General features: G+C 42.2%; 1 long non-coding RNA gene across 1 annotated transcript in view; it reads right to left on the bottom strand.

The window, feature by feature from the left end:
- Positions 1 to 981: 981 nt before the first annotated feature.
- The window catches only part of LOC116183231 (uncharacterized), a 131,215-nt gene continuing 115,185 nt past the window's right edge, over positions 982 to 17,011 (bottom strand). The window contains exon 4 of the long non-coding RNA XR_004147798.2: positions 982 to 1,022. This is a non-coding gene — a long non-coding RNA (uncharacterized LOC116183231). The remainder of the gene's footprint in view (positions 1,023 to 17,011) is intronic.

The raw sequence follows: 17,011 nt of genomic DNA, 5'->3' as shown, positions 1-17,011 counted from the left end.
GAAACTGGAAATAACACATGATGATGATGATGACTAACCACAGACATCTTGTTAATGACCTGCTGAGATGATCAGCCAATAAATTTCCATGCAAAGAAAAGTGCCCAAGAAAATGGAATATGCCAACCTCTCTCCACTGATGGAAGAGGCAACCTAAACCATTAAAGTTCTCTCTATTACAATCTGTCCTTCAGACTCCAAAATATACAATTCAATCCTTTAAACTTGTGACAATTTTATTTTTAATAAATAATCCAGACAAAGTTGTTAGATTTAGTTGGGGTACCTTTTAGATTCCATAAATAATGTTCACATATTTACCTTATAAATTTAGCGCAGAATTTCAAGTCTTACTTTTTAGATGCCAAATGCTTTTAGTAGAAAGCTTTTTAGATAATAGGATATTTCTTGTATTATGCATTTCCTTCAGATATAGGGGTGAGTTGAAAGATCAGTACAACACTGCTGATTAGTTTCTTAATTAAGTTATTGTGTTCAAAGAGGGATAAATAAATACTGGTCACAATTTAAAGGGAAGCAAAAGTGGGTCACAGAACTTGAAAAGGCTGCCCAATGAAATAAAAACAACAAAATGTTGCAGTTTTTTCTCTGGAGAAGTGCTTTTGTGAGTGGCTAGTGCGACTTTTCTCCCTCTCAAGAAGTGGACTGGAAATGCTGCACTGAGCTATCATGAAAATGAGGTCAATCAGGGGTATTTTGTAAGGTGGGGAACAAGATTTACAGCAACATAATCAGTTGGCCAGTTCATCATTACAGACTACACGTGTCCTAAATTAGGAGAGCATGAAGCGGGTGGATACATTATGCTATTTCATGGGAAGCAATTTGAGCGAGTTGTTCTTGTTCCAGTTCTTTGAGACTCAACAACACATCTCCCAGGAATCTGTAAATCATCAGCAGGTGATATTGTTGGCTGTCATAGCACAGACAGGCAGAGCCGGTTACAGCTTTTACCAGGCTTTTTTTCTGTTCTTGTTCTTAAAATTCTCCTTTCCAGGAAGCTACAAAACAAACCACAAAACAATCAGTAAAGTAAGACAGCATAAAAGAAAATTCCAGAGATAAGAGACATACTGATAATATAGTCTTTGATAATATAGTCTGTTTGGGGGCATTACTGAGTTAAATATCAGTCCTTTACCAGATTAATATACCTATGCCTGCTCTCTCTCTCTCTGTTCACCTATGTAGCCTCTGACAGTGCAGAATTGGAATGCCCTAGGAAACACCAATGAATGTATCCTCACAGCACCCTTTTGGGGTATCAAAATACAGAGATTAACAGTCTTCTCTGAGGGCAGATGTAAAATGTATGTCAAAGAAAGGTCCCCTGGATTCTGGTTCCACATAACCACAGCAGAAGCATCTATGTTACAGGGTCCCCCATCTATCTGGTACATAAAATACCAGATAGATACCATAAAAGTACATGTTACTGATTGCTTCTGTGGCCACTGAGGAGGGAACAAGATTTACATCAAAGACAGCTGTGCTGGACATGAGGGGAATCTTCTAACTGCAGAGAAATGAGATGCTGGGACAGGATATTCACAGCAACACTGGTGACTTGCCCTTCAAATAGGTTTTTGAAAAAGGGCTGATAAATAATGCTCAGGAATGGGTATTTTGAAAGAAGGAATTGCCCTGCTGTGTTCTATGCTGTGGGCATGACAGCCTAGGGTATTACCTAGTTTGTTTTGCTGCCTTTAGCATTGCAATGCATATCAGGACTTGAGTGGTAGACAAGTAGTGGTGACATTTATTATCACTGTGATAAAAGAGAAATGGGTTTAAGTCTACTGTGTTAGAAGATATACAAAATTATATAGCCTATGAAGTTATTAGAATAAACCAAGAAGCTACAAAGGGCTAGGGACAGGCTCTCTCAGCAATGCTGAAGCATGGCCAATGGGGCATGAGGGAACACCTCCATATAAAAGGACTAGGGCTCTGACATGAACTATAGGGAGTATGTAAGGTGTGCTGAAAAATAAAGTAACCTCTATGAATTCTCTCAGCAGCTGATCAGTCAAGAATCTATGAAATGGAAAAGCAAAAGAAACGGCCACATCTGCAGGGAAGATGAGATCTTATGGGTCCAACCCAACCCCTTTTTCAATTCAACAGAGCACTTCCATCTGACTTCAGGAGCTTGGACTTGGCTTCACCCTTATGAAAAGTGACCCAAAATTCATATTTTATAAGTGGCTGAATTCCTAGGGAATGCCAATAAATTTAGCACCCTCCAATGGAGTCTCTTGTTACAGCATACCTGCGTGGGATTTCTGAACATCTGGAAGTCTGTCCTGACCCACAGTCATGGACAAATAGTGACTGCACAGATGCAGTCAGAGGGCTCTCAACTTTCTTTATGTGTACTAAGCAACTCACAGTGCCCAAACATTAAAACGCAGGTATCACATTTCTGAGCTGGGCTCTCTAGTCAAAAAATATATCTGTGCATGACCCCAGCCATCATTTTGCAGTGCATCTTCTTCTTTGTGCTTGTTTGAATGGGGTATGTCTCTGACCTCTTTATAGAGATAAAATTATTGAAACAGTTGACATAAAGCATGTGTTCTGAATTATTTATGTGTTTTCTAGGGGATTAAAAAAAATAAGGAAAAAAAAACCAAATAAAAAAAAAAATCAAAATACCAAGCATACCTGCCTATCTATGCAGCAGAAATGGAGAGGATCTGGGAACAAATACAGCCCAGTTCCAAACCATGGTTTGCATGCTGTGAAGGAAATACCTGTTACATCGTGTAAAGGTATGTAGGTTTTCTATGGATTAAGCAAACATCACCATATGCAGAAGGTCAAAAAAAGATAAAACCCTGTGCATGTGTAGAGATATCTGTCTCCTTCTGCCATTTCTAACAGCATGCAGAGCTAGAGTTCATAGCAGGATCTGGCACTGAGGAACCAACATGTGCATCTGAATGTGGCCCTGCAGAGATAGATACATTTGTTTGTATGCTTACATTGCATCAGGGGTGAAATATGCAGCTGATTTCTTCTCTTTTGTCTAAGCTGGGAAAGGCTCAAGTCATGAAACCCTGGCAGCATACCACCCTTCAGGGCATTCCCTACATAAGCCTGAAAATCCTCTGAGTAGCCAAACTGTAGGTATATACCTGAGAGTTTCCACAGCCCAGCTCACCATGCTACAAGATCACAGCTGTGATAACTTGATCTTCACTACAGTCTAGGGAGAAATCTACATCAAGAGCTTTTCAGAGCTATAGGCATCACTTTTCTGTTCATGAGAGAATCCATTTTTATGTGGCCTTGGTATGTTGCATTTATCTGAAGATGATGTTCAGCTGTTGCCTTTGCAAACCTTTTGATACAGTGCCTGTAGATGTTCACTAGCTTGTCAAGGATAAAGTGAATACAGGGGAATCTTGGAAAGACATCAAGCAGAGAGAAACCTAGGTCACAATAACATAATATCAAGTGTAGATAATGATCCAAACTTATCTAGGGCCTGGGGGTTAGTTGGCCCCTTTCTGTCCACAACATTGATGCTTACAAAAAAACCCCTAAAATTATACACATGCAACTTCTTTGACATTGGCCATTGAGGAACTCATGCTGGTTTTGGTAAGGGAAAACTGGTCTTTTTGGCATAGAACTATTAATTTTGCCTCTGGGAAGCAAAGAAAGTAAAAATAGATCAATAACTACAGTTCAAGAGACAGATTTACATGGCTCATGTAAATAAAAAACTTGGCCAGGCTTCTCTTATTTCCAATTATTTAATCTTTATAATATCTTTTCAGCTTTACCTTAAAGATGGTTCTTATCACAAAAATCAGCCTCAAATCCAAGGCTATGTGTGGAATATCCTTTAACTAGACCAACCCTTTTTAACCTCATGTCCGCCCTTTACACGGCTTAAGCTCTGGTTCAGAGCCAGACACAATTTCCAAGATGCCCTCTTTTAACAAAAATTTAATCTTTTTTTAAGTTCGCTAACCATAAAGCATTTCTCAGTTTCAGTATAGCCTGGCTTCCCACATGCACCCTAGGGTGACTTCTAGAGAGCCTATCCTAAATTGGTATACACTGTTCAGGAAACAAAGGCAAATATTAGTTGTATAGTGTGACATAACCTTATTAGCCTCTTGCAAGCCCACCTCCTTGCCCTTCTCCCTTGAAGGCTGGAAACCTGTTGCTACAGATTTTTGATACTGGAGTCTGGAATCAGGCATCAGAGTGATGGGGTAAACACACAACAACACAATTACTCTCTGCTCTCATGGTGAGTGCTATGGGGGAGTCTGCCAGCATCTCTGTTCCTACCTTGACAAACATTGCTGCCTGATTATTGAAACCACTTGCAGATCTCCCCTCTACTCACATCATGAGCAAATCCAGACCACTGACTCAAAATCTCTATGCCCTAGGATCCCCTTCCTTCCTGTTTTAACAAGGACAACTTCAAAATCTGGTAGCTCAAAAACTCCCAGCGTCAGCACAAATTGTTTTAAGTCCCAGTGGAAAACAGATTCTTCCATTTCAATAACATAGAGTTTGCTTAAAGAGCTGGCAATTCAGAGGAGACTGAACCACAGCTCCTGCCAAGCCTCAGCTGCACACCACAGCAGCCAGGGCAATGAGTATTTATTTTTTCCCACAGTGGTGGAATTGAGATATCACTCATGTAAATATGTTTCTCCATGTTTTAAATGATAGCTGCTGCATCTCCCCCTCGAATCCACGGGGATAAAACCCCTGGGGAGCCCAGCCAGCTGGGCAGTGGGGCAAGGTGGGCAGAGGGAAGGAACTTCTCCTTGGATCCCGGGGGGCTTGGAGAAGCTCCCATGTGAGTCCAGAGATGAGCTGGTCCCACAAGCAAAGGAAAGAGGCGCTCTCCCTCAGGATTAGTTCCAAAGTTTAATGAGGGCCTGGAGAGATCCCAGACCACATCTGACTTTGAAGGACATCCAGAGCAAGAGAGAGGGTCTTCTGGCCCGGAGCTGCCAGATATAGGGGGGGCGGGAAACCCGAGCAGGCAATGGGGGAAGGACATGGGAGTGGCTCTCGGGGGGCAAGGCCTCAGAGTGACCACTGAGGAGGGGGTCGGGGAGGAGTCCCAGCCAGGGTCCAGTTACCTGGTGACCCTGGGGGAAGGATCTGGACAAAGGGGAAGGGTCACCAGGTGATGGACACATCACCTGGGAGGAGACAGGGGGATGGGTTGGGGTTTGATGGACATACAGGTACTGATGGGAAAGCTGGGATGAACCAAACAGGTACAAAGAGGGGATATGGAGGGATAAGCCATTATGAGGGGATATACAGTGCAAACACAACTCTACAGATAGCTGCTAAATGGTGTCTCCCACACTTAAAAAAGCTGAATGCACATCTTTGTCTAGTCACCTGCTCTGGAATGCTTGGATCAGGTCATGAACCTCCAACAAAGTCTTAGATTGGATACCCCTGCTGGCCTTCAAAACACAAAACATTCTCTTAAGGTGATGGAAAGGAGAACCTCAGTAAAAAATTATAGATAGGAGATGTATTGGTTTCAGTCGTCCTCACACAGAAGCCCACACTTACAACCATCCATTCCTCTCCCAAAGACCTTCTCTACAGCCTGCTAGGGGCTCATGTTAAATACTGATCTAGCCTCAGTCCCATCCAACCAGAAATACTTTTAACACTTCACTGACTAGCAAAATGCAGGAAAAGTGGGATTATTCTTTGTTACCCCCAGCCCAGTAAGCATCATCCTTAGTCACTCAAGTCCAATACCACAGAATGTCTCAGGCAGTAGTTGCTATTGCAGCCCTAGAGGAACCAAATGTATTCCCTTTCTTCTCAGGTGAAAATGCCAGCACCATGAATAGCCTGCCTTCCCAGAATACTCAGGAGTCAGCACAGTAATCAGCAGGAGCCAGAAGTTTTCTACAGAGCCCCATATACAGGACTGCCACTAGGATTTAACAGTGTCCAACATAAGCAGATGTGACCAAAGAAATCCAGCTGCTGCCAAACTGGTTGCATTTGCAACTGCATCTGAAGCCGGCCAACTCTCTGAGGTGGCCTTCACACACCTTTTCCTTAATGTGAGCAGCCCAAGCATGCCAAGATGTTAGGATCTGCACAGATGTGAGTTCAGGCAACTGCAAACAAAGAGAACACCAAACTTGGAATAGAAAAAAACCCAACAGTCCTCACCACTCCTTCCCCATCTCATCTTCCCAGCTGTTATGTGTTCACATGCTAAGGAGCTCCCAAACCTTCCCTAAGTCCAGCAGTTTTCAATGTTCAGCTCCAAGTCCTGGACCATTCCTGCTGGCTCCCAGGAGATGCTTTATGAGGGCTAAGTGGGGATGTCATGGCCCAGTGCCATGCTTGAGAATTTCCCAAGAGCTCTGCTCCAGTTTTGGGGGTATGTAGAATAGGATGTCCCATACTGCCCTCTAGAAAAACTCTCCTCCTTTCCCCTCTCTTCAACAGAAGAAGAAGTGAAGCAGGCGGAATAAAACACCTTGCTGTTCACCCACAGCTTTCCTAACAAAACAGAGCATGCACTAGCAGAAAAACAAAATAGCTACCTCCCTTTACAGCAAATTACACCACTTTTTTTGGCATATTTTTCTACTCTAAAATCATCCCAAGAATGAAAACAGTCAATGGGCACCTTCAGGGGACTGGGAACAAGTATCAGAACAAGCTCCTTACCATAAAGCACTTGTGTAGCCACTGATACACATGCAATGATGAGGACACAGAAAAGCTCATGAGGTAATCAACCATTTTCTCATCCGAGAAGGATTTTAATGTTGTCCCACCAGTAAGGGTAGGAGCCACACAGTGATGAGTAAGGAGAAAACTAAATATTGAGTTGCTGCTCAATAATTGAGCACAGCCCATGCTGTGCACGAAATAAGGCAGAGATGAAAGGGAGGAAAGTAATTAAATTCTATGGCAGAAGAACATTCCCACAGGGACTAACAGAAGATACCAGAGGTAACTGGAGTTCTGGCACTTGCTGACTTGAAATTGTCAAGCATGTGCATGTTTAAGGGTGTCTGTGTGTGTGTATTCTGGCTGTGCACATGGGATTACTCCATGCACAGGTCACCTGCATAAAATCAGTATCCCAGTCCCTTGAGAAGAATGCTATAGGGATGGGAACTGAGGCTAGAAGGACAAGTGTCAGAGGTCCATCAACAGAAAAGCTATGCAGAAAAACAGAGTGGTTTCTTATATTGTTCATATATATATATAAAATTCCCACTACTGAGGAATTTGTGTGAGCAGCAGGGAAATTAGAGTCAATTTGCAGGTTACCTACCAGAAAACAACAGCCTTGCCTTTGCAACTCTGAGGGCATTCTTCCATTAGTTTCTGTTTTAATGTGTATGCATTCAGCTTCAGCATGAGTAATGGCTGGAGTAGGAGAACTTCATGATACCTCTCTTCTAGTAAAGGAAATAGGAAGCTAGGCACCTACCCACCATTTAGACTTCTCTCCAGAATGCTGTTTGCCTGCTGATTGTTGATCAAAGTCATAGGTTTTGATTGTGGATCAAAAAGCCATTGTTCCAATTCTGGGACAGGCTGGAGAGTGAGGCAAGGCCTGGGTGGAGCTGGAAAAAATGACAGCAGGCAGCAGATGGGAAGAAGAGGTAGCCCAGGGAGGAGAGGCAGTGGAAAACTATCTTAGTAGGTAGCAGCTGGGATGGGAGGGGACGTGGTCAGTTTAAGGAAAGAAGAAAAGACAGAGCTGTATGCTATTCACTCTGGTCACTACTACAAATTATGAAAAGGAGCATGGAAAAGGAAAATCAGAAGGCAGCCTTTAACTTCTCTGGTTTCTGGCAACCTGGGAAGCCTTGTTCTGATCATTAAAATAATGACCAGTCTACAGTATAGCAAGAGAGGAGGGTGCCAGCCACCTTTCTTCCAAAACTGACCAAAGCTGCCAGAAATTTTCTAACTGGTTTGGGCCTAAGGGTGCCAGTAAGATGATTGCTAATCTCTAACACATGCCTGGTCTCAGCAGTCGCAGTGGGGTGAGGCGCAAGGGTTTTAATTTCTGTTTCACATCCTTCCCGCTAACGCCCAGTATGCCTTTCCCTTCACCACATGGCTTTGCGACCTCTGCTTCTACTATTTTCCACCTTCTCCTTCCAAAAGTCAGCCTCAGGGCCAGGGAAGGTGCTGAAGTACTATGCGGGAGCAAAACTCAAACACGGCTACTTAAAGAAAATATTATTTTTCAACTGAAAGACTTTTAAATTTTTTCGCTCCCAGTTTATTTTTAGAACAATGGTAAAACATACAAATCCTGGAGGCCTCAAGCACTTTCCTGCTGTGCTATTGACTTAATTTATTTCTTTAATTTGTTAAAACCTCACCAAAAAAAATGTTATTCTTTGGAGACTTTGCTAGCCAAAATTTTGCATATATTATTTGCTGCAAAAGATTAATGAGGTAGCAGAGGCATTTTTTAATGGATTCCCTTGGTTTTCTCTCACTCTCCATCACTTTTTCTTTTTTTTTCACCTCACACAGCAGTGCAGGTCCCGCTCTCTGCTGAGAGCTCTCCACAGACAGGATACAGGGTACGGGAAGAAAGTAATGAAATTGAAAAGCTTCTTTCACAACTCCTGCCCTTCTCTTTCCTCACTCAGAGATATGTGCTAGCCAGAGCTCTGCACCAGCCTCCGGTGGATCCAACGCCTCCACAGCCCCATCCTTTGCGAGGCTCCGAGGGAGTGGACGGAGCTGAACACCCCGGGTTTACAGGAAGGCTGCGCGTGTGACAGCAGCTAATCCTACGCATAGTTCAGAGGTGCTGTCAGCAAGCCCTTCTCTTGGCTCACTGAGGAATCTGCTGACACTCCCAGAGACTCTTGGGGAGCGCTTTGGATCCTGGCCCCAGAAACCCTCCCATCAACCTGCTCCTCTTACGGGAACTGAGCAATGCCTGAAGTGTGGCAGCATGGCCTTCCGTGGTGGTGCCTAAGAATCAGATCTGTTTCTCTTTCTTCATCCAGAATAACCAGGTTATTTGTCAAGAAGACACAGTATGCTTAGAGATGTTTAAATACTTTCTCTCCTCTCAGCCCACGCTCAGCCTCTATTCCACGGAGCACAGATTCTGCCTAACAGGAGGTGAGACGGAGAGAGAGAAGAGGAAAACAAGAAGAGAGGGAGCACAAGGAGAGTGGGTTTAGATATGGGTTCAGGGCAGAGAGATATAACAGGTTCTTTGTGATAGCTTTAGAGACTGGGTAGGTTTGTGATGGGGCAAGGGTATATAAAAGGTAAAAGAAGTCACAACACACTGCTGCAGAACTGAAGAGAAGAAAGGTGAAAGTCTCTTGAAAAGCAGCCAACAGAGACCTCCTCTCTGTCTTCACATGCAAAGCTGATTTTTGGCCTGAATGGATCAAAAATAAATGGCAAGCAGCTACTCTTCTAGCTTGCCTCCCTGCCTTTTGGGAAATCTGCCCATTACTTTAATGCTGGAGACTCCTATACGCAGAACTGAAAACAAATGCCCTTCAGCATGACTGCAGCCAGGCCACTCAGCACATCACCACACTCAAACCACTCAGAACAGCTTGGAACTCTGTCCAGCTTGACCAATCAGAGAGAATTCACAACAGGAACTGAGTCAAGGATACTAACCATGGTATGACTTCATTTAGGGGGATCAGTGCAGCTCAGTATCTTTTTTTTGCTGTAGTCTTAACTCTGCCACTGTCAGGACCATTGCCAAACATTTCTGAGTGTGCCCCTAGTGCAGCACTGAGCCCAACAATCTGCACTTTTGCCCGAATCAGCATGTCAGACATGATCAGCCAGATTCCTATGGCTGCATTCTGCACACTCAACTGCCCTGCTTCAGGTGCTGGTGCCACACAGCCACAAATGTTCTGCAAGAAATCCGGCTCCCATAGCGTGCCATTAAGGCAAACACCACCAGCACATTTTTCCACATTTTTCTCACCCTATCTTCTTTTTCCACACAGAAAGAGCAAGGCAGAGCAACAGTGCAGGAATAAGGAAATTACATGAAAGTATCAGCCAACTCAAAGACAGTGACACACAATAAATAAGCCTGAATACTGAAAAATGGGGCTGCCATTCTCTGTCACACCAGAAATGTCGTAAACCACAAAAGAGACATGCTGATCCTCTGAGGCCCCCCGCAGAAGAATTTTTATGGCACTGTATTTCATAACTTTTTTTGCTACCTAAAGTGCCCAATTTTCTAATCTATGTCTGCCCCTGCCTCCCCAGTTCAGTCTCCACTGCTGCAGGTGTATTCAAGTCACTGACTACCCATCCCCAGAGGCACCTAAGGCCCCCTCCAGTGCACATAAAACACAGCTTCATGCAGCAGGTTTAATGCTGAGTTCCAAAGGAAGGACTGCTGAGGGGGGCAAACCAAAACAATAGCTCAGTTATGATTCAGACTAAGGAATAAGATCAGCTGAGAGGTTGTGTCCCTTGTGTATTTATCAAGTTTCAGAGGCAAGACTTCTGTCCACATTGAATTCAGTGCTATTGGACAAGATAGCTTAGAGCTACCTTGGTAAATTCTAGATAAGTTGCAAGCACAGCTCTACACTCTCTTAGGTAACTCTGAAAAAATATAAATGTTTAGTTCAATCTAAAGTATTTTAAGTGTGCAGATGTAGCCCTAACATCTTTGAATATCATTGACTGGATTGCTCAATATATCATGTTGATCAAAAACTTGACAGGATTCCCCTTCTGTATCTTCTTTGATTTGCTTTGGTTTTTTGGTAGTGTTTATTTTTTTTTTAGTGGTTTGACACATGGTAAACAATACCACACAGATATGGTAATGGCACTTAAATAATCCCATACATAGCAAATATTCTTGCATACATTCATTTAAAGTAGGCCTGAGGCAAGTCAAATATACAAACAATTAGAGATCTGTAGGCATGCCAAGAAATATTCATGCAGCATATAGGCCCAAGAGAAAATATAGTGAAGATTAAGAATATTATTAACAGATATCTGGAGATAATAGTATTTGATTAATTTCTCTGTGAGTATCTCTGTGATCCTGGCAATTCCTATAAAAAGGAATTTTTAATGGAAACTTCTTTTTTGTTACATTTTCTGCATTTACCTGCAACAGTCCAATCTATAGCTCTGCAGTTGGGCTTAGTATCTGCTATTTAAATGGCTGCTAAACCACCTTCCTTTGTTTTGTTACATAGTAATTAGATCCACCTCCTTCACTCAGTTTGTGACCAATGTTTCAGTTTTCACTCGCATCCCAAGACAACTTCTGTTGCCCGTTTTTTAAATTTTTTTTCTACAAAAAAAGCTTTTTTTTTTCCCCATCCCAAAACCTGTAAGCTTTTTGTTCCCATTACAATCTTTGGCACACGAAGCAGGTGGTATCAGAAAGTGTATATTCTTCCATGTTCTTTGAATTACTGTAAACTGCTGTATGGTTTTGTTCATCTTAAGTACCCAGTATTTTGCTATCTCAGCCTGTCCGTTCCATGCTCACAAGTTAGTAAGACTAGAGACAGGGAGAGATATGAGAAAGGCCACTGTATTAAAGTGAAAAAATGAAGATCAAAACAGGCTACTGTGCTGTCTATGGGCAGGTACTGAACGGTGCCTGGTGCAGTCACTGATAACAGGGTAGATAATGCTGCTGTGACCTTCACCAGTCACCTGGCTCAAGCCTTATGAGACCTGACTAACTTTTAAGTTAAAAAGGCTCAAATTAAAATTACTAGTAACCCTGGGAAATCCTCAAATACCTTCACTGAAACAAGAGGAATGACTTTGAAATTACAAACCCTGTGGAAAGGACTCTACATAATTTGATAATGGACACAGATCACTTTCTTCTCCTTTAAACCAGCAGGAACTGAACACTGGAAGTCCTTGCCTACTGGAGGGAGAGGGGACTAACCCATATGGCATATAAGCATGAGGTTACCCAGTGACTAGGCCAATCCTTGTACCTGCTCAGGTACAAGCTGCTCCATACAGCATTTTCTGTTCTCCTGACCATGCATCCAGAAACCACAGCATAAACATTGCTCTAGCCATCAATGCTATGGACTAAGTGTTGCCAAACTCAGTGTTCCTGTTCCTCAATCTACTGACAAGGAAGTGAGGGGCAGGAAAATCACTGTTAAGCAGAGACATAAGCCTTCATTTAAACGCTTATTATGAATATTGTCTACATTTCAGAGAACTGTCACACCTGAAAATTGCTAAGAAAAATAGTACACATCTAATTTTCAAAACAATAATAAAAAAATATTTCAATGAATTCTAGGAGTACTTAAATAAGGGTTGACTCTTCCTGCAAGTGGAAGGAGCTGAGTAGGGATCACCACACTTTGTACCAAATAAAGCTCTTACTAGAAACAGAACGCATACCACAGGAATTATTTCCTGGTGTGTTCTGCTTTTGACCAAAATTCTTGTGTGTTCAGCTGCCATCATAGTATTCAGTGAAGAAGAAGAAGAGGGAGTCTAAAAGACTAAAAGTCTGTCAGTGCTACTGGACAACCCAGCTTGAAAAAAGGCTGACTAATTTACCTCCTGGTGAACTTGGTATTTTTCATAATGACCTGTAAGGAGTCCACCTTGAATAAAATAACTAGGAAAACCCAAATAACTGGAAGGTGAGTGTAGGTATGATTTTGTTACCTAAGATATAAAACAGTTTCACAACTGGTATCTCAAAAACAAAGAAAAAAAATCCATCAAAATGCTGAATTTGGCTTCCACAGTGCAAAGAACAGCTGGAACATTTCTGCATGACTTAGTTTAATGCAGCAAGATTGGAATTTTTAAGTTCCCAAGGAAAAAAAAAAAAAAAAAGGCAACATAGTTGCTTTTCACTTTCTGCTATCTGTACCAGTTACCACCTGGATCCAAGTATTTGCTACTTAGGATCCAACTATTCAAAAATCCATGAAATTAATTGGTATCAAAGCAAAGGTCTGTGAAACATCTGTACTTGAGAAATGACCTTTGGATGAGAGAAGACCATTCCTTGACTCCCCAAGTCCTACAGTTCAAACTTGCTGCTTGAGAAACTGTTTTTAAGCTCCAAGTCCCAAGTCTGGCAGCAAAGTGCAGGTGAGATATAAACAAACACAGGAGAAAGGAAGAGATTTCTTAGGCATTATTGTAGGCTCAGCAGGTTTCATTAATTTGCCTATTCAGACCCCTTTTCCAATTTTTTTTCCGATACTTTCCCGAAACCTACACAACATAGCAAGCAGTGCATTAGGCAGCACAGCTTTTTTACCACCAGTCTCAAGGGTGGGCACAGATCTCATTCCAGCGAGGAACCCACACAATCATAAGGCAATAAATGAGCAATGAATTGGGACCTATGCACCACATCTACTGGAGGTCTCTATGGGGTCAGAAGAGCAAGGGAACTAGAGACCTACTTGCACCAGATTTGCCCCCAGATTCCACATTTCTTCCTACGGAGTCCTGTGACACACCCAGACATGGGTATGGGCACAATGTGTGTTCCTGGATGGTATTCTCTCAGACATAAAATCATACTGCTGTTCATGCCAGGCACTGGCACTTGTTCTTAATCTTACAGGGTTGTTTCACCTAATGGCTCCAATCCTGGCTTCCTGAAAGCAGCAGGGGACAGCTGCTGAAACACCATCAATCCAGACAAAGTCAACATGACCTGTGGACATGGTCCAGCTCTGCCAGGAAGGGCCCAACAGTGAGGGTGGCTGAGGAAATATTGTTGCATCCTGGAGGCTTTCTCATGCAGAATTCTATTTTGGTGCACCATTTTTTTGTTGCTTGAGCATTCCCCAGATATTTGGTAGCTCCAGATGCAATAATAGAGTTCTAGGTCACAGTGTTTTTATTGATAAGGGTTTTACCATCCTGATGTGGGTGTGAATGCTTGCAAATGCTGTGGGATTATACAGGGAATAATCACATACATATAATATGCCCACATATAATATGCCCACCAAAAAGCACAGTAAATCAAATAACAGCGTTTCCTGCCAATCCAAACAAACATATTTCCCTCTTTAGCAGAGCAAAAGAGTACTAACCCACAGAACTACAATATTTTGGAACTTCCTGTAATAGTAGCAAGAAAAAAATCACACTGCTATGAAGTGACACAGAAACATCCATAACACATCTTTGTCATCAACACAGCAGCAGTGGTTACACACAAGGAAATGTTTATTTGATCCATTTGCTAAAATATAAATCAACTTGTTCTAAAACTATTACATAATATGCGTTCTCAAGCAATAAAAACCCAATTTGAGGTGAGCTATTTGAGGTGATCACTGCATGTTTTGAGGCAAGACAGCCATCTGAGTAGCAACTATACCTTCTTTGTCCACAGACTGCAGAGTTTGCAGCAGGAAGAGATTTTCATTTTCAAATGAAAATAAATTAACTCATTTTACTTGAGTAATGTTAATTATTTTTACTTGAAAAAAAAAATAAAGAATGAAACTGTGACTTAGTCAATAGGAAATCCTTAAGGACTTGGATAAAGTTGTCATGTGTATCCACTTGCCCTAACCTTTGGCCTTTTGTCTAAGTACAAGGGGCATATCAGTTAAATATATGATGTCTTCTCTCTGGGAAACTCAGAGAGTTAATAAGTAATTTCAAACTATTATAATTTTGATGCATGGAAAAAAACCAGCTTGGCTTTCCTCAGACACTACAGCTGGGTAAGTACAGAATTTCCCGGCACTGTTTAAGGCTGGGTGGGGTGGGAAAAAGAAGAAGGAAAAAGAGAAACAAATGAAGTTGCTAAAGAAGGGGGGGGAAAAAGTGTAGAAATCCTGCCAGAAGTCCAGGAAATCTTTTCTTCCTTGTTTTGCTTATGAAGATTGAAAAATCCAAATTAAATTTGAATCCACCTGCAAAATGCTGATGACTTTGCCCAAAATAGGGCAGCTACGGTGCTGAGAAGCCATGAAGTTCAGCTGTAGTCATTCAGATAATTCATATAAGCAAGTAGCTTAAGTGATAGGTCTCCTGTCTGCAGGATCAGCACAACAGTCCTAATCCTTAAGGAGGAACTGACTCCCGGGCGTGCCTACAGCCCAAACCAATTCTCTTCAATCCTCCAGGCACCTCCACAGTACAAGCAGAAAATAGTAACTGCAGAGAAGAGCATATGACCACAGCAAAGCCACTGCCATGTTTCAGGGAGATCTCAGCCCACAACAGAGGAACACACAGGGAATTGCAAGCATCTTTTCCAACCTGTTGCACAGCAGAGTGAAATGCCATTAGCCATTGTGTAAATGGGATTTTTCCCAGTGCCAGTGGATGGGACTGTGCTCATAGCTATGCTTGGCCTTCAGGTGGGAGGACAGAATTCCAGTCTCAATAAAGGGCCTTCTTATTGCCTGTTAACTTGGTCTTTTGTCAGCTGTAGCCATACTCTCAAATCCAATCTACAATTTTGTTGCAACAAATCACTTATTTTCCACCTAAGTACCTCAAAAACAAACCCTGAAACATCCCACTACATGTCCTCACTTAAAAAAAACACAAGCAATGCACAAACTAATTGATCGACAGAGGGTGCATGGTGGAAATTAAACCCACCTTATGAATCCCATTCATGAAATGATCAGTCTTCTCTCCTCTCACTTTCCCCATGGCTTCCCTAAGCGACAAGATTTCTCTCTCTAGGGTTTTTAAAAGACAAAAGTATCCTTTATTATGTACAGGAACAAATCCAGGACCATGTGTACACTAAGCAGATATTTATTAATATTTGATCTACATATTCATCTTACCAATGTTAGTGACTCCTCTGACTGGCTTCCCGTGGCCAAAAAAGAACAAATAATTTTTTAAGAGAAATCTGAAGCTAGGAAATACAACTTGCAGATGTATACAAGCCAGTACCTCCCTCTCACCCCCAAGTTTGGCAGACAGATCTTTCAGAAACAGCTTGTGGGAGGTGGCTCTGCAAGCAGGAAGGCTTTTTAAAGCAGTGCACAGGTACAGGGATGATTTTCATGTCAAGAAAATAATGATAAATCCATTAAAAATCCTACTCTCTGCAGTGATTCATGGACCTGTGAAGTTGAGAGACCACTGGAATCCCATCCCAAGCAAAACACAGCCCAGGGAATTTAATCCATTTGTTTTTGCTGTTGTTTTGCACATCCTACTTCATTAAGCCTTTAACTTTTGACTAACTTAAAACCTGTATTCCAGAATTAAAATTAACTTAAAAGTCACGGTCTTCAGGGCCATGTCAACACTGCCTTGTGTAAAAAAGACCAGAGGGCAGGCCACTAAAACATGACTGTGCAACTGTATTGTTAAGAGCCTGCTGCTCAACCTCCTCCATATCCCATGGAGGGTCCATGTCATGCAGTAGGAACTTTTCCAGGAAAGAACTTGGCCCACCCACTTATAAGGGAGCATTTCCTCATGTTTCACAGGACAGGCATTGGCTGTATCAGCATGGGTGTGTCTCAAGAAATGCCCTATCCTGAACCCAGCCCATCCGTATTGCAAGAAATGCTCAGTTTGGATGCAAGATAAGCTGGAGAATGACCCCAGACTTGGAGCTGTGCTCAAAAAGCAGCCCAGCCATAACCTACATGCCAGAAAACCCATGATCACTCCTTTGATCATGCTCCCATCATCTGAAGCACTCTCATCAAAAAGCAAATGGATGAAATCCATCCTCACACAGAGCATAATTCTTCAGGTGTAAGAAGTGGAGTGTATTATGCTGTTTGGGAGGAAGGGGAACAATTATGCAGTGCAGCGCTATTAAAATCAGCCATATAAACTGGTTGCTCATCTAATCCATCGCACTGCTTGGCCCACTTGCTCTTTTGAGTTTCTGTCTTGTACTCCAGCTGCAGCTGCCTTGCAACTCCCACTCCTTCTTCTTTACTGTCTTCATATAAATCAAAAATCCATCAAAACTCACTTCTTCAGTAATAAA

Source organism: Lonchura striata, chromosome 1, assembly GCF_046129695.1.
Source record: "Lonchura striata isolate bLonStr1 chromosome 1, bLonStr1.mat, whole genome shotgun sequence".
Taxonomy (NCBI): Eukaryota; Metazoa; Chordata; class Aves; order Passeriformes; family Estrildidae; genus Lonchura; species Lonchura striata.
This window is presented reverse-complemented; position numbering and strand designations above follow the sequence as displayed.